The sequence below is a fragment of the Nannospalax galili genome, unplaced genomic scaffold (genome assembly GCF_000622305.1).
Source record: "Nannospalax galili isolate Female #2095 unplaced genomic scaffold, S.galili_v1.0 scaffold104, whole genome shotgun sequence".
Taxonomy (NCBI): domain Eukaryota; kingdom Metazoa; phylum Chordata; class Mammalia; order Rodentia; family Spalacidae; genus Nannospalax; species Nannospalax galili.
In genome coordinates, this window is record NW_008353596.1 from 877,349 (window position 1) to 898,488 (window position 21,140).

At 43.0% G+C, this 21,140-nt stretch overlaps 1 protein-coding gene across 8 annotated transcripts in view; it reads left to right on the forward strand.

Moving 5' to 3' along the window:
• Kcnip1 (potassium voltage-gated channel interacting protein 1) overlaps positions 1-21,140 on the forward strand; it is a 400,602-nt gene that overhangs the window by 360,438 nt on the left and 19,024 nt on the right. For 2 of the 8 annotated variants that reach the window (XM_008850749.2, XM_008850744.3), the window contains exon 1: positions 19,472-19,500. The exons of the other annotated variants lie outside the window; for them this stretch is intronic. The gene's annotated coding sequence lies outside the window, so the exon portion shown is untranslated. Of the gene's footprint in view, positions 1-19,471; positions 19,501-21,140 lie in introns of those variants that run through there. 8 annotated transcript variants of the gene reach the window in all.

Here is a 21,140-nt window from a genome sequence, read left to right on the forward strand (position 1 = left end):
GAGATGGTAGATAGATACAAAGATATATACATAGATAGATAGATAGACAGATAGATAGATAGATAGATAAATAGAAAGATAGATAGATAGATAGATAGATAGATAAATAGATAGATAGATAGATGATAAATGATAGATAGATAGATAGATAGGAAGGATAGAGATTCACAGAGATAGATGATAGAGATAGATAGATAATAGATAATAGACAGAGGAAAAAGAAGAAAGGAGGGAGAGGAGGGGATGGGGGAGGAGAGAGGAGAGGAGAAAAAGGAAAGAGAGGGAGGAAAGGGAGAGGAGGAGATGTATAAAAGGGTGATGTGTAGGAGAGACAGAAGCTGAAAGCTCAGCCCATCATAAAGGAGCTTGAATACCTTTTTAAAGAGCACAGCCTTTTCCCTGCAAGCAATGGGAGCCACTGAAGATTTTAAAGTAAAGACATGTCAGATGTATTTCCCCTGAATACATCTTATTTCCTTCTGCTCCCAGGCTTCTACACAGGAGGTTCCTGAAAGTTCTTTTTTATCTTCCCTCCATACACAGAATCCTCTCTCTCTCTCTCTCTCCCCCTCTCCATTTAGTAAAGCTCCAGTCTTTCACATTTCAGCCCCACCATCCCCACCTTGGGGAAGCCTCCCCCAGATGCCTATACTACCCCCAAACCCCTCCACTCCGTAGCATCAGAGTGCTCCCCTTTGCAGCATTTTCCAGTGTTGTCATTCTTTATGTCTGTGATTCTTAGGCTCTGTCTCTCATGTACCAAGTCATAATCTCTGGGGACAAGGACCATGACTATCTTGGCTTGTCACTGTAGTCACAATGCCTATCAAATGTGCCTGGCATTTATTAGGCGTTCCATAGGTACGTGCTCTTGGTTGCCTGAGAAAAGATCCTTCTACCTGTTCATGCAGAGAGCCTGTCTGTCAGTATAGTCCAACCTGCAGGCTAAAGGCTGGAATGCTACAGTAGTCATGGGGAGAGATGCCAAGTCCCTGAAACTGAGTCTCAGGGAGGTTAATTCCCAATGCTGCTGCTAGGAAATATCAAAGGAGGCATTTTTGAGCCCATGTGTTATCTGGCAGCTAAGCCCAACCCTCTAATGCATGCAAGAATCCCAACCTTAGGGTTGCACCTGTGCCTTGAACATCTCTCTAATCTTCATGTCTCCAGACATAGCACTCAGCACTCAGAAGGCATCCTGTGAGTGCTGTGGATAATGAACATAAAGCTCTCAGGGGCTCTTGTCTCCAGAAAATCTTGCTTCAGCTCACATAGCAGACCCAGGCAAGGAGCTTCTCCCATGGCCTCAGGACCAACCAGTTTTTACAAATTATCAACATCTCCCCATTAGCTGTTGCAATATTAAATTGTGTGACTGAAAATGAATGAATAATCCCACGGGCAAGTGAGAGAGACCAAGCAGCAGGATTTAATAACAAGTCCTGCCCTCTCTCCAAGCGGAAGGTCTCCCTAATTAAATATTAAAAATCTATCCACACAGCTAGAGCAAAAAAAAATTGCCTTTTCAGCAGCATTGCTTAGAGACACTGCCTTCAAAGACCCAGGTACTGTGAGAATGACCTCTTGCAGACCAGCCAGAACACCAGGGACAACTATGCAGTAAACAGACACTAGTGTTACTCAGGTTGTCATGTTTTGCCAAGTTTCATTTTCAGGAGCACTGTGAGCCATGGATTAAACCATACCCACTGTCTACATGTGCAAACTGAGTCATGGAGAAGGGCAGTGACTGCCACAAGGTCACCAGGTATCTAATGATAATGCTGGGATTTACCCCACTGATGTATGGTTAAGACATTTATGCGGTTAAGACTTGTAGGCTTCAGCATGAAACTGACCTGGATTTGAATCCATCTCCACTGTTTACTATGTGGTCACCTTGCCAAATCACTTTGCCTCCCTGAGGTTCAGTCTTCTTCCCCTTTAACAAGCAGCAGTGTGTAGCTCCCTGAGTTTCAGGATGGCAATGTGATAATGCATGGGGCACACATTCTTCTGAATGTGTATGAAATGTCAGTTGCTGTTGTGTTCAGAAGACCCTGCCTTCAACAGTGACTGCAACCCCAGCTGTCTCAGAAAGTCCTTCTCCAAACCAAAAGCATCCAATCTGGTCCATTACTTCTAGCCAGGCTGGGTTCACAGGGAATAAAAGCTATGTAACACTGAGCAAATACCCCTGCCTATTTATCATCTCAAAAAATCTCACAAAGCCCAGCAAAGCAGAGATTGGCCTCACCATTCCCCAGATGTTGAAACCAAAGCCAGTAAATGTAGCAAGTAGCCAAGGCTATACCAGGATCTTCAAGCCAGAGGCTACACCCTTCCTTCCCTGCCTAACTTCCCAGCTCACACTATGGAGAAACAGACCAGGCTCAGGCTCTACCCCAACCCCTCCAGGGCTTCTGAGGGCTGAGGAGTTTGCCTTTGAAGTTACTTAGCAACAGCTCTTACGGATTTCTTCATATCAGAAATTGACAGCCATTAGCAGAACATTTAGAAAACTCATAAATAAGAAAGATAATTAACAGCTATCCATGACTCCAACCCTCAGAGATAACCACTACTAAGAAAAGGGATACAGGGCTGGAGAGATGGCTCAGAGGTTAAGAGCATTGGCTGCTCTTGCAAAGGGACCTGGGTTTGATTCCCATCACCCATATGGTAGCTAACAACTGTCCATAACTCCAGTTCTAGGGAATCAGACACCTTCTGGCCTCCAGTGCACTTACATATATGCAGGCAATACACTCATACACATAAAGAAAAAAAAAGAGGGATAGAGCAATATTTGACTTATGAAATGATAGATAGATATGGAAAGAGATGAGACAGATATTTCCTATTTGTGACACTTGCCTTTTTCACATTTAGGAATTCCTTTGAGAAACAATCTGAAATTTGCACAGAGTTGCCTGTGTCTCTGAATCTGGTTTCCTTGCTTCAATAATAATCACATCTCTTTCTCACGTTTAATCTCTCCCTTTTAATTACAACTATCAAGACCTGTTTCCCTGCAGGGTCATGATGACTAAAGTAAGAATGAAACCGGAAGTTACTGATTAGCTAGGAAGAAAAAGCCTTTCAGTCCTGGGAGATTTTCTCCAGCCTTATCATATTCTTGGTGCCATGAAGTCAGGTCTCCAGCCAGGCCTGAATCAGCCCTTGGCATTCTAAATAGGAATTATCAAGCCCTTTGGTATTCTTGCTGAAACCTCAAATATCTCAAATTGTAGGTTTTATTAACTGAAAAGGGGAAATGGATGTTCTTCCCCTTGCCCTCACTTGCAGTGAGCTGGGAGCAGCTGAGACCAAGTGGAAGTTCTCAAACCTGTGTGATTCATGGGGCTTTCTATCACAGTGAGCCAGCAAGAGGAGAGGGCAAGCAAAGCCCTCAGGCAGAAAGCTGGCCTGGAAAAGCCATCCCTGAGAAGTTGCAGCCAGTGCAAAGGGGTGGCATTCTCCTACGAGTGATATCAGACCTCACTGGGTAATTAATATTAAAATGCATGACTCACCACTGGCTTCTCACAGCACAAATAAACCAACTCTGAGCTTGCTTTGCTGTTAGCTGTTGCTAAAACTTTGAACCTGGCTTCCAGGCACAGCACAAGCTGAGGCAGGGCTGCCTAGCTCTCCTCTGGGTTTGGTTTGTTTTGTTTTGTTTTGTTTTGACCACACCCCAGCCCCCAAACACATCTGCCTCCTCTTATCTCCTACAGTAGGTCTGCCCCTCTACCTCAAACCTTCAATCCACCCAGAATCCTTACTTCCCACCTGGCCTTCCTCTTCTCAGCCTTTAAGTGTCAGAGTCAAGGCTACCCCAGGAAGTATCTGCCTCCTCCAGGAAACAGAGCTCCCTAGTCAAAGAGGGTTCTAGGGCGGAGTCATAGCGTTCAAGCCATCTGGGCACCCAGGACACATATCACTCTTGCTCACATTTGATTAACCAATACCAGTCACAGGAGCGGGGAGAGCATGGAGGAGGAGACCCAGAAGCTGATGGTGATGAACACCAGGGACCACTGCACCATGCTTTACAAAAACATTTTATTCCACAAAAGCATCACAGAGCAGAACTTCAAAGCCCATCTTCCCATGGAAGCACATGGAATATACCTATCATCCTCTCACTCAAAAATATAGTGTTTTCAACAAAATATTACAATTCTAAAAAGTTCATGCCCATAGCTTTTAAAAAATAGATCAGAGCTGACAAGATGTCAGGCCTGAAGACCTGTGTTCAACCCGGACCCACATGATGAAAAGAGAGAACTGACTCCCCAAAGCTGTCTTCTGACCTCCATATGCAAATTGTGGTGTGCATGACATACACAATATAAATAACTAATAAATAAACAAATAAATAAATAAATATCAGGATCCTGAGATGTGATCCTCATGAGAAAGCACTTTAGAGCTGAGTGCAGGCTAGGCGCACTGGGACACCTATACATCAGGCAGGACTTGAGGCTGCCTCTTGTAGATGAGGTTAAATTTCAAAGACTTTTCTAATCTACTAAAACTTTATGGTAAGCTACCACCCTGAAATCTAAATGCTGAGAAGCCCTGCTACCTCCCAGTGAGGTATTCAAAAAAGTTGAGAATTTGAAAACAGACTTCCATCTGGAAAATTCCATCAAAGCATCACTCCAGGATCAGCAGTCAACACCTACCACTAAGCAGATTAAACAGCTTCAGAGCCCTGCGATTTGCTAGTGTATTCACAGTCAGCATCACTGGGCTAATTAATCCAGGCTTATCCATCCTCATCAACTACAAAAGCTTCCAGCCAGATCTTCCACTTGCTAGAAGAAAAACAGCCTTCACTTTGTAACTTCCTGGTTACCCAGGAAGATGTTCAGTAGGAAGCTAAAGCCCAGAGCTTTGCCTCCAAGTGCAGAGGACACTGGAGAGAGCATTTCCAGATGCCAGAACTTCCCCTGCAGAGACCCCTTTGCCCCTCACAGACTGGAGGCTGGGATGCTTGTGATCCCAGAGCCTCTGCCTCTGGGAAGATGGACGCGGACTGCTCAGGCTTCAGAGCTGGATTTGCCCCTCACAGACTGGAGGCTGGGATGCTTGTGATCCATTCACTGTTACAGCCTCTGCCTCTGGGAAGATGGACGCGGACTGCTCAGGCTTCAGAGCTGGAATTCCAGCCTGGCCATGTCTAACCGCAAAGCTCCCATCTTTCTTCTCTGCCACCTTGCCTTTGGTAGCCACCCGTATAAAGCAGTGCCCCAGTGGCTTGTTTCTCTCTGGTCCTGTAACCCTGCTTTATCTTTATTCAGAGTTCCAGCACCACTTTTATACCTGGTGGTCACTGCTTTATCCCCAGTGCCTAGAAGAGTTGCCTGGTGCCTACTAAGGACTCAGTAATCACTTTGAACGAATGAATGAATGAATGAATGAATGCGTGAATGGTGCTGTCCTTTTGAAAACTGGATTGCCATAAAGATGCACTGAAGTTGCATCTTGTCATGCCAGGGATTCGGTGCATGACCTTAGGCAAGTCCAGTTCTATCCATAGGCCCCAATTTGCAAATGTAGAGGGCAGACGGATAGCATCTCTCTATAGCTCAGATGTTCTAGGCCTGTACATGTCAATCACACTGAAGGCTGCTTTGATGCTTGGAAAAGCATGGCCTTGAAATAAAGATGGAAATACTAAATGGATGACAAAGGCCTGGAGGCAGGGAGGACATGGGAAGTGGGCTCCTGAAGCTTTCTTAGGTTTCTCCCTTCTTGCTACCTCAGATTGGGCTCCTCAACTTCTCAAAGGTAGAGAGGCTGAACCAGAGAAATCTGGCCCCCAACTTGCTGAGACAGACACAATCACAAATACCACAGAGTCAGCCAGGTTAAACTCTGAGGACAGTCCCAGAGCATCTGGCCACCAAGTAGATTTTGAGATTAGTCTCTTCCCTCCACACTCCACCTTTGGGATGTCAAGAATGTCTCACAAAATTCTGATTTCGTTTCTCCAAATGAAATGGGAATGGTAATATTTATCTAATAATAAACTAATAATGAGTATGTAATAATTATATTGAAAAGATACAGGAGTTTAAATGTAAGCAAAGTCCCCAGAATATTCAGGGTATAAATAGTGCTTGGATGTGTCATCCTTTCTCTTTCCTATCTCTGAGCCTCAGTTTCTTCCTCTGTGAAATGGGAATGTTGTAATGCATACGTCCCAGGACATAAGTCTAGTAGAACAGTCTAAAATATAACGCTGACATGTACTGAGCCCGAGACCCACAGGCTTTGATACATGTGATATAAGCAGCACAGAGACACTTCTAAGGACAAACCCTGAATCTGTACAGGGCATCCTGAGTCTTCCATGTTGGTTGGAACTCCAAAGACATGAAATTTGGTCATGTGTCTAGAGTCGCAAAACAACTAAAAGTTACTTGCAAAAAAACAAAATGAAGTGGAAAGGTATGGCTGTGACTTCAGACAGGGACTAGAGACGAGTGTTGCTGCATGATGGGAGTGGTTGGGACTGAAGTTTCCTAGAGAGTGCATGTTCCACTCTAAGCTAAGCAACCACTCCTCAGCTCTGCCTGGCCATGGCCATCTTTCTAGAGAAGTCAAATCTAACATTTTTATGTGAAATAAATGTTGGTAAATTTACATTTAAAACAATGACAATACTCTGAGATGCCAGGTGTGATTTGTAAACTAAACTGTCAAATTGTGGAATTCGCCATTCAATTAGACAAACACTCTTCATCTCTTTCCTGTTGCACTCCCATAGTACACACAATGGCTGCTTACTAAGCACCTCAGTCAGGTTTCAAGGCTGGGTGGGAAAGGGTGATCACACATTCATGTGTTGTGGAGGATCCAGGGGTCTGGGGGAATGCTGGGATGGTAAACCAGACCCCAATGCAGGTGAATTGCAATTTTCATGCTGGGTGAATCTGGACTTTGCTTGAACGTGCCTCAGCAAAGTGGCAGGTGTAGTGGGTGAACCTGACAAAAGGGTTCTCATCTTCCTTCAGGACCAGGGAACAGCCTCAGCCCTCCCCCATACCAAAGCCACACTTCACCTCACTTTCTAGTTCAGTCCATAGGATCTATTTTTACTTAAGTAGATTTCAGTAGGACGGAGTCCCCCAGACATCCTCCCACAAGCTGAGTTTCCTTTGTGGGGGTGCCTCCATGGTAATGATCCTGATCCTGAAACAATTCGGAGAGGCAGCAGGGCTTTGAAATTGGCAGTATTTCCTCTTTTTGTGATGGCTCATTTTACATTTTTATTGGCTCTCCACTGATTGCTCCCGGCTCTCTGACGGGATGTGAGATGCACTGACATTTATAGAAATCAATATATTAATAAATCACGAAGTTCATAATGTCTGATTTGCTTCTAAATGAGACAGAACTATTATCACCATAAAGTTGCACATAAAATATGCCCAATTGTGATGTATTGTGTCGTCTAAGCAAAGGCATTGAGTGAATAACCTTTCCCCAAAAGAAGGAAACAATCAAAGCTGAATAACTTCATTAATAATTCAAGGTGTGTCTGCCAAGGTTTCATTTATTAAGTGCACAGTTAAGAGGCTTCCACACCGAGTCCTGGGGAGGAGGATGGTACCTGACATTGCCTCCTGCCTCTGGGCAAGCACACACGTTCTCACATGAACTGACTGACTGCAACCCTCACATTTGGCAGTTCATGTGCCAGCTAAGGGTAATGTCCAGTGGCTTTCTCCAGCTAAGAAATAGACCAGAACAATACACATATCGACTGTCTGGATTATTAAGGGCAGAGGACATGAAGCCATGTAATAACTCCAGGGAAAAAGAAGCAGGAAATTTTCTCCACTGCTGTCAGTTATTATGTCTATTTGCTAATGCTCCAGGCACTATGTTACGGATCTCCATCACCCGTAGATGTGGCCCTGTTCCATGACCATCCTCAGTCTGAGGTGGTCGACACACTTCTATCCAGAGTCTTGGGTCTGCTGACAGCCATTACAGTTAATATAGAAGATAATATGCACATTAACCAGATAATGTCCAACCTGAACTGGCAATTGAGTGGCCTTTTAACAAAGCAAATGAAAAAGAAGTCCATTTAATTAACTAGATTCATCAGAAAAGACCTAATCATGACCTATACAGTGATTAACTACTGGACTGGAATTCTGCCGTTGACGGTGACCCTTGAAATCACCATCACAACCCAAACAAGAATAGAGTGATACATGTCAGCACCTACTATACACATAGAGCATTGTACAGATCTGAGCTCACTTAGATTTACAGCTACAAGGTGCATATGATTATAACTAGAATCAGTCTAATAACCATATACTTCCTAGGGATAATGAGACAATTAGATCAATTCTAAAACTATTACTGTGTTCTCTGAGCCCACAAAGAAAGGCACTTAATACAGTGATACATTAACACTGACTCTGCAAGCACTCACGTCACCTACTTGTGTTGTTTCCCTGCTTGTGCTACCCCTTATGATGTACAGAATTCGTGTTCACACCAGCAACAAAGAAAAGGTTTATTAGCTTGGATTACAGGGGCTAAGCGTACCCTATAGAATTGGTTTTGGTTCTTCAGCACACCAATTTGAGGCAATGAAGCATTTGCCATATAAAATAGGAGCAGCAATGTGCTAGAAGCAGGTCATCCTGGGGGATCATCTTGATAACCTGAATTGGGCCACAGTGGGAATATTGACCCTAAGGAAATTGGTAAGTGGTACCCATCAAGCCTTCCCTCCTCCAAAAGCCAGTTGTTAGACATTACAAGCCCACCAAAACTAACTCCCTACTTGGAGAGTATCTTTACTTAGCAAGTCATCAAACTGTTTGTGTAACAGGTGAAGGAGGCCCTGGCACACCTTATGCTATTCCACAGAGGAGAAAATGCTGTCCTCATCTAAGAAGAATCTTCTTTGACTCCTCCTCCAAGCACTTTCTTCAATTCCTTTCTACACCTTCAGGTCTCCATCTGAAACTACAAGTGCCCTTTCTTCCTGGGCACTCTTCATTTACTGTGAATTGTCAGCTCCTCTGTCAGGAGTAATAAAACCCCAACTGCGTTATCCTGTAATTTCCTGCAGAAATAGTCTAGACCTTGAGATCGCACTCTCCCCTACACAGGTCAGCAGTGCTCATTAACTAGCTAGCTCCATGGGGCTGAAAGGTCAGGGTCACTGTCCTGCTGAGTCCAAAGGCGAAGCCATGGGAGCTTTCCCCACTGACACCTGAGTGCTGGCTGGTGGCAGGATTTAGACTCCTTTTGACTAATTGCCCCCTAGAGCAACAGAGACTGCTGGAGCTGCCTAAGTAAATTGTCAAAAATTTCATCTCAGGCACTTTTTCTAGACAAAAAGGTCCACTTAAAATATCATCTGGACGTTTCTGACTGTGGCTGGAAAGCTGTGATGAAGCTGACAGTTCCACCTGGCAGCCTAGCCACAGGTTTGGCTGCACAAGATGTTGCTTAGAGACAGGGGATGTGAGGGTCCCTGATGGACCGGCCAGCTCCCTGCCCTGAGCAAATTTTAGGATTCCTTTTCCCCAGCCCTAACATGTAGGAAAATCCTTTCCTAGATGTTTCTTTTCTTTTCAACCACGGTTAAAAAATATGTAGATATGACATTCTCAAATAATAAACAGAACTGTGTCTTCACAAGATATAAAAGTGGCTTGTGGACTTTTAATAGTTGTGTTCTATTTCTGATAGTTAATCTCTGATGGTAAAATGCCCATGTGCCAAAAAGCTACTGGGGACATTTGACACTCTCTTCCCCACACACCTAGTGTTTTGTGCTGATTGGAAGACCATTCTCACACTGGGAGAAAGGGCAATGAACCGAAACAGACTATATATGGAAAACTTCCCATCATTTGATCCTCAACTTCCATTTAATAGAAGTAGCAACACTCTAAAATGTTTTTTCTGTAGGACTGTTTCTTCAGAACATTTTCAGAACAGAGGTGTAAATGAATGAGAAATGTATAAATTCAATTTTGCTTAAAAGGGGCAGGAGGGGTTTCGAGATTAAGAGAACAAATGCTTGGAGCAAAACATGATTTGAGTTTTATTGAACCAAGAAGACTGAAAAAAAAAATCTCAAATGCTCAGAAAATCTTTATCAGGCTCAGCTCAGCACTCCCGGGACTCATTGTTAAGTCCATAAAATTCAGAGCTGATGAGTCCTGTGCTGTGTGTTTCTGAGTAGATTTTTTTTGACTCACCTCCAAGTCTGTGTGACTCTAAGCCTTAAACTTAAGGTTTTAGAACCAAACAGGACTTTCCCTCCCTTTACTGCATACGGGTGACTAGGAGGATCTTCACCCCTGATTGCTGGGGGAAGCTATGGATCAAGAGACACCATGGCCTTACCCAGAACAAAGAACCCAACCACATTTTCAATGCCAGCTTCTCCTCAGTAATGCAGCTGCTAATGTTCCCTGCATGATTTAGGGAACACTGAACCACTGGGAACATCGGAAATATGAGTCCAAGAGGAAGTACAGTATTCTGTACTGTTTCTTTCTGTACATTGTCATTGAAGTTACTGCAACTTTTAAATTTTCCTCCTTTTTTTTTTTTTGACACAGGGTCTCCCTGTAGGCCTAGTTAGCCTGGCCTGAAACTTGCTGTATAGACCAGGCTGGCCTCAATCTCACAGAGATTTACCTTCTTCTGCCTCCCAAGTGTTGGGTTTAAGAAGTTTTTCGGTTTAAGAAGTTTTTTTCTTTTTTTTTTTTTTTTTTTGGCTACAGATTTAACAACATCCCACAAGAATTTTTTTAATTTTTAAAAATTTATTTTTATTTATTATTTATTATTTATTTTATTTTATCCCTGCATGTATCTAAGTGCACCCATGTTGTGCAGTGCCCACTGAGAACAGAAGGAGGTGTCATCAGACCCCCAGGAACTGGAATTATGGACCGGACCGTTGTTAGCCACCGTGTGGGTGCTCAGATTCAAACCCAGGTCTTCTGCAAGAGCAGTCAATGCTTTTAACTTCTGAGCCATCTCTCCAGACCCCATTCCACAAGTTTTGAAACGTCATATCATCATACTTTAGTGCAAAATAGTATGTGTTTTTTGATACATGAATTACTTAGAAATTAACATTCTTATAAATTTAGAAAGTCAGGAATTTTTCTGGGTTCATGCTTGATTCCACATATTTGAGAAATTCAGAGTTTTCTTTACTTGCTATGGATATCTTGCTTAATTCCAATCTACACTTCAGTTCTTCAAACTCCACTGAGAATAGTTCTATGTCCCAGGAAACAATCAACTTTGGTAAATGTTCTGTGCACACTGGAATAGAATACATAGTGCTTGTGACAGTTAGGTATGAGCTGTGTGCATCAGTGAATCTTAAGGTCATAAGTTGTGCTACTCAGATCTCCATGTTCATACAGAATTTGGCTGCTTGGTTTTTATATACAAATAATACTTTTATTTACATATATTTATATTTTTATTAAATCTTTTAGAATTTCATACATGACTAAAATGTGTTTCAGTCATATCCATCACCCATTCATTCCCCCCCAACTCCTCCTGGGTCCCCTTTTCTCGCATTTCCCTCCCGACTCATGTCCCCCCCCTTTTTAAATGACCCACGGAGTCTAGTGTTCATAAGTGTGGGACCATCCACTGGAGCATTGTCAACCTATCAGGGATATAACCCTAAAGAAAACTGATCCCCCCACCAGCAGCTGCCAACTAACAATAGCTTCTTTTGTCCATTACTGAGAGAGGTGGTTCTAATCTCTATGATTGTGAACGTGTTACTTTGCCTTTTACTTTAATCAGTCTTTGCTTTACACACACACACACACACACACACACACACACACACACACATATATATTTTGGTCTTTTTTTTTTGTTTTTTTGAGAACGGGTCTCCCAGTTGCCCCCGCTGGCCTGGAACTCACTATGTAGACCAGACTGTCCTTGAACTCACAGAGATCCGCCTGCCTCTGCCTCCTGAGTGTTGGGATTAAAGGCGTGCGCCACCATGCCCAGCGGTGTTCTGTTAGTACTTACTATTTAGGATTGTTACATTTTCCAGATGACAAACCTTCCCTTGTGAACTCCTTTATTTCTAGCAAAGCTTCCTCTCTTAATATCTACTTTTTCTGATGTAAAAGCCACACTGGCTTTTCTTTTTTAATTCCTTTTCATTTTTATTTTATGTGTATGAGTGTTTGGTCTGCATGTATGTAGTATACCACATGCTTGCAATGACAGAGGAGGCCAGAAGAGGGCATCAGATCCCCTGGAACTGAAGCTTCAGGGGATTGTTAGCTGCCATGTGGGTGCTGGGAACTGAACCTGGTCCTTTGTAAGAGCAGCCAGTGCTCTTAACCACTGAGCCATGTCTCCAGCCCTTGCATCATCTTTTCTTAATTTGCGTTCACATGGACTATCCCTCAAGCAGCTTCAAGGAGCATCCTTCAAGCAGCACTGGCTAAGGTTTGGTTTTCTCTGGTGATTGGTATCTTGCGTTGAAGATTTTCTACTTCTCTTTGTATTTCAGAGCAATATTGACTCTGACATTTTTTAGAAGGTATTCTTTGTGTTTATCCTGTGTGGGGTTTGTGGTGCTTCTTGAATCTGTGGCTTCCTAGGTTTCACCCCTCTCTTTAAAAATTAGGAGTGGTTCAGCAGCCAAGAGCAGTGGCTGCTTTTGCAGAAGACCTAGGTTCAGTTCCCAGCACCCACATGGAGGCTAACTCCAGTTCCAGGGGATCTAATGCCCTCTTCTGGCTTCCGTGAGCATTGCACACATGTGATGCACATATACATGCAAGCAAAACACCCATACACATAAAATAAAAATGAATAAAACATTTTTTAATCCTTTCAAAAAATTCTTAGTATCTCTTCAAATACTGCTTCATCCTTGTTCTCTACCTCCATCCTGTCAAAGACTCCAATTATAACTACATCAGAGTCTGTATTCATATCCACATGTATCTCCTATGGTTTTACCTGTATTTTCTCTCTCTCCCTACCCTGATCTTTCTATCATATCATCCATTCTCTTTTCATCTGTGTCTAACCTGCTATGAAGTTGGTCTAGTGAGCTGGTAATCTGGGGTATACACTTTTCAATGCTAGAATTCTTTTTTTTATTTTTATTTTATGTATATGAGTGTTTTGCCTACATGTATGTAAGTGTACCATATGCATGCAGTGTCTGCAGAGGCCAGAAGAGGGCATTAGATCCCTTGGAATAGAAGGTTGTTAGCTGCCACGTGGGTGCTGAGTAGAAACCTGGGTCTACTGAAAGAGCAGCAAGTACTCTTAGCTGCTGAGTCATCTCTCCAGCCCCTCAATTCTACAATTCTTAATTGATATTTTGTACATACTCTGGTTCTGTGATGTAATTCTCCTTTTAAAATTTATGTTCTCAATTTATTATTATTTTAAATTTCATTCCTGATTAGTCCAATATCAGAACCAACTACAGATCTGTTACTGCAGGCATTTTTTGATCCTCAAGGTCCTGTCTTTTACTATCCCTGGCAAATTTTCATTAAATGGTGAACATAAGAATTTTTTTAATATGGAAGCCATTTGGTTAAGTCTTTTGGAAAATAACTTTTGGAAGAGAAACTTGATCCAGATAGGAACTGAACTGTTTTGAGGCAGGCTACCCTCTTAGCTCTCTAATACCTTCAAAGAGATGGGATTTAAAAAAAAAAAAAAAAAAAGAGCATAGGGTAGGGGTTTATTTACATAAGAGTGGGTGCCCCGCATTTACGGCTGCACTGGAAAGCACTCAAATATAGATCCTGTGACTTCCCAACAGCCATAGAAAATGGTGAGAGAAGTGCCTCCTGGTGTTCTCGGCTTATATATCCTTAGCCCCTCCCCAACATGCAGCTAAGGTTGACTGATTGGTCGGGAGGGGTAAATAACTCCCCCCTTGACTCCTTGATGAACATGGGAAGGAGATGTAACTACAGCTTGTGGGCTATAGTCAGAGTGGTCGGAGGACACTTCCAGTTAACACTACACCCCTTTTTCTGGCTCTTACATTCTTTCCGCCAACCTCTTCTGCAAAAGTCCCTGAGCCTTGGAGGGAGTGGTAGGTGTGGGATGATCTTCCTCCTATTGTGGCAAGGCACTGAACTTTCAGGTCTCTCCATCATCAGTGTTCTATGGGATGTTGGCCCATTTCAGTGAGAATCCATCTACTATAAAAACACAAACAGCAAGAAGCAAGAACCTCTAAACAGTGACTGCTATAGTAACTTAGCCTATGGGTGTAAACACCAATGCTTGGACAGTACTTTAGCAGGTGCATCACATCCATCTAACAAAATAATTGCAGTGGCTTCCCCACTGGGGCCTATATTCTCCCCTGCCAGAGGGGGTTGGCCTGGTCTACAATACCAGATGTGTGTTCCACCTCTAGGAGCAGGCATTATATCTAACCGAAAATTTGCTGGTTGTACATATACCAGATGCTCCACTCTTACACACCACAGGAACATCTTATTTGGTATGTTGATAGTGAAACACACAGGGTCCGTTGTTGAGCAGAATTATAGGGGACGATTCTCCCTCAGTAATCTGCATATTGCCTTTTGGCACCATGAAAGCCACCCATCCAGTGGCAGGGAGTTTCCAGCTTAGTCCAAGCTTAATTTCTCCCAAGAGATGGTATTTTTAAAGTTCTCTTTCCTATTTACTCTTAATGGAAGTTGAGCTCTACCACAAGAGATGCCACCCTTCCTGGGTCTCTCAGCTTCTGAGTCTTTACAAATGCTTTCCCCTTTCCCTCTCTTCCTTCAGGACTCAGGTAAATCATTTTGTCTCCCTAAAGCCTTCTCTGGCGTCTCTCCCTTCTAGTCCTGTGCCTTTGAGATGCCATTAATTAGTAGAGTATTCCCCTCAGGTCCCTGTTCTCAGCCATAGCCATGCTGCTTTGAAGTGATTTTCCACTGAAGAGGCTGAGACCAGCAGCTCCAAGCATCCTACCAATATTGGCACATACTGTATGTCTTAAATGTTAAATTCATTGATACCATGTAAGAATGGGGACACACACATCTTTTATTGATAGCATCTCTTGAAAAAATGCAAATATCTGGACTTACCAGGCTTAAATTTTTCCATAAAAATAACTACTTGAAGCTGGGCATGGTGGCGCACGCCTTTAATCTCAGCACTTGGGAGGCAGAGACAGGCAGATCTCTGAGTTCAAGGCCAGTCTGGTCTACACGGTGAGGTCCAGGACAGCTGGGGCAACAGGGAGACCATGTCTCAAAAAGACCAAAAAAAATAAAAATTAAAAAACTCCTTGAAGAACAGTTCATCTTTCACTGAGCAGTTGCATTCCAGTTCTCAGTCACACACCCATCCCCTGTACTCATCCGGGTTACCTGTCAGTGATCCTTGGCACTTGAGTTTGCAATCTCTGGTCTACTGGTCTACTTGTGTGCCTCCCCACCAATATCGTGATTATATGTAGACAGATACTATATCTTGTCATTTTTTTCCATACCTGTCACATTCCTGGCATGCCAGAGAAAGTCAATCCCTACTTGTAAATGCAGGGACAGGGCAGTAAAACTAGTCTATAAGATACTGTGGCAATGGATGCATGGTATGCCTTTGTCAAAACACCTAGAACTATACAGCACAAAGACTGAACTCTTATATTAAGTATAGAGTTCTATTATTATTAATGTGTCAATATTGGTTCATGAATTATTAGTACATCAACTTTAACAAATGTGCTATATCAGTGCAGGATGTTAATAGGAAAAAATTCTCTACTTTCTGGGTCATTTTTCTATAAACCTAATACTGCTCTAAAAATAGAGCCCATGGATCTGGAAGGATGGTTCAGCAGTTAAGAGCTCTTGCTGCTTGCATTTGTCACTTATCTGTTGCTGTGATAGAAACACTGACCAAAACAACTTATAAAAGGATGAGTTTATTTGAGCTTACAGGTCCAGGGGAATTACAGTCCATCATGACGGGGAGGCATGGCAGCTGGAGGTGGATGGAGCAGGAGCAGCAGAAGTTAAGCTCTCACATCATCAAGCTGGCACAGGAAGCAAGAGAGCAACTGGAGATCCAGCAAGGCCTAAGAACTCTCTAAGCCCACCCCCAGTGATATGCTTCCTCCAGGATAGCCACACCTTCTAAGACCTCCCAAAACAGCACCAGCATCTGAGGACAAAATGTCCAAATACTTTGAGCCTATGGGGGACATTCTCATTCAAACCACCGCATTCTACCCCCTGGCCCCCATAGGCTCAAGACCATATAAAATGCAAAATGCCTTTAGTCCAACCTTAAAAGTCCCCATAGTCATTACCAATCTCAATACTATTCAAAAGTCTACAGTCCAAAGTCTCTTCTGAGACTCAGGGAAATATCTTAACTGTAAACCCTTATAAAATCAGAAGACAAATTATATACTCCCAACATACAGTGGAACCAAATACATGTTACCATTCCAAAGGGGAGGAATGGAAGCATAGTGAGGAAATACCAGACCAAAACAAGACTGAAAACCAGCAGCAAAGACACCAAATCCAGTAGCTCCATGTCTGACTTCTGGGACTTTACTTCAAAAGGGCTTAGATGGCTCAGCCTCTCTAGATTTGCTGCATGCAACATACATCTCTCTCTTGGTCTGGTACCACTTCTTGTATGCAGATCTTCTTGGCAGATGCTTCACACCTCTGGCATCACGAACATCTTCTTGGGGTCTCCACTGCCAACCAGGCTTCATCTTCACAGCTTCACACAACGGCCTATCAGGGCCTTCTCTATGCAGGGCCATCCATGCTGCACACTGCCTGGCCTCTGCAGCTCTCTGAAACCACAGAGGAAGAAATGGTGACCCCTTCACTCTTGCATCTTTCATGCCTCTAAAACCAACATCAGGTGAACAACAATGCCAAGTTTGGCTCCAAGTTTGGGATGGACCCCAGCCTGCTTTATCATTTTAGAAGCTTTTCTCTTCAGTGCTCTCTGTGGCATTTTCCTTTTACAAATTGGAGGCTTAACTTGGTGTGGTCTTGCCCTGGAGGCACTTTCTCCATTGTCTATGTTTGAATCTTAAGGCCCCTCCTTAATCACTTTAATCTTATCAAAAGGATCCTCTCCAGCACATGCCAAGGCTCCATTTGTCTTCCTAGTGCTCTTTTTCAATCCATCCTGTACATTCTGTATTTCTTTTTGCCCTACTTGCTCATTTTCATTGTAGAGCTGCATAATATTCACCATTAATAGCCATTTCTACATTAGGCTGTCTTGAAATTTCTTCCACCAGAGAAATTAGTCCATTGCTTTTCAACTTAGCCTCAGGCAAGCATTTTAGTTGAGGACAGACTCCAGCCAGACTCTGTCAAAATATCCCAAGTGCTGCTTAAGTCCTTATTTCCCTCTGGAACTACATTGTTGCCAGCACTGCTTTCTTCCAGGCCCCTACTAGAATGGCCTGTTAAGTTCCACTTACAGCAATCAACTGCTTTTCTAGCCCAGCCTTCCAAAGTCTTCCACATTTCTTCAAAACACCACATGGTCAGGTTCTTCACAGCCAACAGCCCACTCTCTGGTACCAATTACTGTAGTAGTCACTTTTCTGTTGCTGTGATAGAAACACTGACCAAAACAACTTATAAAAGGAAAAGTTTATTTGAGCTTATGGTTCCAGGGGAATTACACTCTGTCATGGCAGGGAGGCATGGCGGCTGGAGGTGGCTGGAGCAGGAGCAGCAGAAGTTAAGCTCTCACATCATCAAGCTGGCACAGGAAGCAAGAGAGCAACTGGAGACCCAGCCAGGCTTAAGAACTCTCTAAGCCCACCCCCAGTGACATGCTTCCTCCAGGATAGCCACACCTAAGGCCTCCCAAAACAGCAAAACCATCTGGGGACAAAACGTCCAAATATTTGGAGCCTATGGGGGATATTCTCATTCAAACCACCACACTGATTAATCATTAGGACTGGAATTCAGATCCCAATATCCACATCAAGTAATTCACAAACACCTGTAACTCCAGCTCCAAGGAATTTGATGCCCTCTTCTGACCTCCCAGGGCACCCATGTATGCTCACATATGCATACACCCACATAATAAAATACAGATTTTGAATATAGCCCATTAGAGCTGGTGAGATGGCTTAGAATAAAGGCACCAAGCCTAAGGATCTGAGTTCAATCCCTGGAACCTACATAGTGGAAGAAGAGAACAAGTTATGTTCTGACCTCCCTCCACACACGTGTTGTGGCATGTAGCATGTGTGTACTTACACAATGCATATATATATATATGTATATATAAAATTAGGAAAGTAAATAAGTTCAAATGCCACCTAACAAAGGGGCAACTAAATCAAATCCAGCAAAATGAATTTCTCCAGTGGATGCAGATCCAGAGGTGATGTATACCCAGCTCTATTCACTTCTATTTACTACCACTTTTAGAAACAGCATGGACATAAGCCTTTCTTGTCTGAGGTTATGAGTAGTGGGGGAGAATTAAAACACACTGAGGGTGGTGGCTGGGCTGACTTACATACTATCAGTCAAGATCGTGAGTGAGACAAGAGGAAGTTCAAATAAGAGCCTGCAGAGGAAAACAAGACTGACCATCGCAGACCTGAAAAGGTCAGTGGGGAGGCATCACACAGAGCTCCCTGGGACTTTGAACTTACCCAGTTCTCCCAGGCCAGGGGTAACTTTCCAGGTCTGATATTTAACATGTGTTTTATGTATAATACAATAGGATTCTTAGCCTGCATCTACCCTGTCACACATCCTTAACATGCTAATTCTTATCTTCATTAGCACTTTTTCTTTTCCATATCTGAGTTGCTTACCAAGCTTAAGAAAGGAAGAGAGAAGCAAAAACTTGTAGATTGTAAGCTCTGGGAGAGCAGGAAATAGGATTGTTTTATTCAGCAATATACAATAATAGATGCTTCACTAATAGTTGTTAGAGGAAGAGATAAATCATCCAACAAGAGCTGTAGCTTCCAATCACAAAGAAGAGAGAGGTGACGGGGGCCTTCCCATTATGGAGGGTTTCTGTAAGCCACTCTTCAATCAACCTGAGGGTTTTCCAAGAAGCCATCCACATCCGTGCAGCCATCCACATCTGTGCATCCTCTGCCACGTGTCATCACATCTCTCTTCAGGCTGCATGACTGCATGGCTCAGGGCATGCTGGATGAGCCCTGCTGGGAGCCTGGGCACTGGGAGATGACCCAAAGCTCGTGCCTTTTCTGACTGTGGGAAAAGGATGGGACTGTGTTCTGCTAATGAGAGGCCCTTTGCATATGTCAAGCTGGATGGTGACCTGAACGTCCTCAGAGTGGCCTCTCCAATGACAATAAAGTGTGTTTTGTTTTTTTAATGAATGGATTTGGTAAAATGTTTTCTTACTTTTTCCTAGACATCGCCTGGTGGTATTACCAGTATCAGAGAGGTAAAAAAGTCTACACTAACTTGACTGTCACATTACTTGGGAAGGAAGAACGTCTCAATCAAGTGTATACTCTGCAATTAGCTTTATTCATCAGCCTTTTTTTTGCCCCTTGCTAGCAAACTTGGTCTGTATTTAAACAGTTAGGGAAGCTCTCTTAGGGATAAGGTTTAGGAAAAACTTTGCTCCTCCTAAGAGACTCATATGTTTTCCTTTCATGGTGATAGAACATCTATAAATAAAACTCAGAGCTGATTCATAGTTTAAGTATGTTAACTCTTTTGAGCAAATGGTCTGAAAATGGTCTGAATTTGTTCTCTCTCTCTCTCTCTCTCTCTCTCTCTCTCTCTCTGTGTGTGTGTGTGTTCTTTTTTCCCAATCTAATCAGTATTTTCTAAAGCAGTTTTTATCTATTTTTGTTTTATTATTTATTTCCTATGATCTCCTTCAAGTTCCTTGTGCAACAAAGTGGAATGTTTAAATAAGCATATCTTGAGGAAATAGACTGAACAAGGCTGGAGGAAGGTAGGTGGGAGGCTAGGCAGGTGCACATCAAGATCCCAAATTCAAATGCCTCTGGACCAGGCAGGTAGCCTAGGTGCATTAAAAGAGCCCAAGGTGAATGACAGGGGGTCCTAGAGGCTCTGGCCACCCAGAGCAACCAGTCCCTGTTCAGCTCTAGTAGACAGTGGTTCTGTGAGATCTGAGACCCTATTTGTCAAATAATCCCATTTTCTAAGAGAAATGAGAAATATAGACTTGGTCATGAATCTCCTGTGTATAAACTTTGGCAACTAATTTTAAAAAATATTTTATTTATCACATATGAAATATTAAAATATATTTATTTTTTAGAATAAAGCCTCTCTTTGGACTACATTCAGTAGCCCACAACTTTGTAGCCTCAAAACTTCATGAATGGCTATAAAGTCCAACCCAGATTTTCCTCTGCACAACATACATACACACACACACACACACACACACACACACACACACAAGAAATTATTTCCTAAGCCACAGAGGAAATGATCAGTCTTTGGTCACAGCCTTTGTCACCAGCCCAACAGAGAAGATGTTTCACTGGGAAGGAGGTATCCTCTATTGACCCCAGCCTGAGCATCTGACATCTGACTTATGTGCAAGTTCAAGGCTTTTTAGGATCAGGAGTACCTCAAGGCTAGTTACAAACCAGCTTGCAATCTATGCTCAAAGGAACTAGAAGTCATTGTAGGGGCACTTGGAAGCCAGATATGATAGAAGAGGCCTGGGCTGGCTAGACTCAAGGTCCAGCTTTGTTACTGTTGACCTGTATGACACAGGCCTCAGACACAAGCAGTTAGTGACAGAGCTTGGAAGAGATCTGTGCCAGAAGTCCTCAGCATGGGCTCCATGCTTTTTAAAGGTACAGGACTCAACTGGAGGAATGAAAAGGGCATGATTCAATACTTTCTTTTTTCATCACAGGGTCTAAAGCTTTCATCTCATGCCCCAAATAACCTTAGACCCTAAAACATTAAGAACCATTTAATCAGAATTATGCACTATTATATCTGGGAATTTCCACTGTAGCATCCTCTAGAGTCAATTGTCTACCCCCACTGGTAGACATTCATTACTTTGTTATTAGGATAACTCTCTTT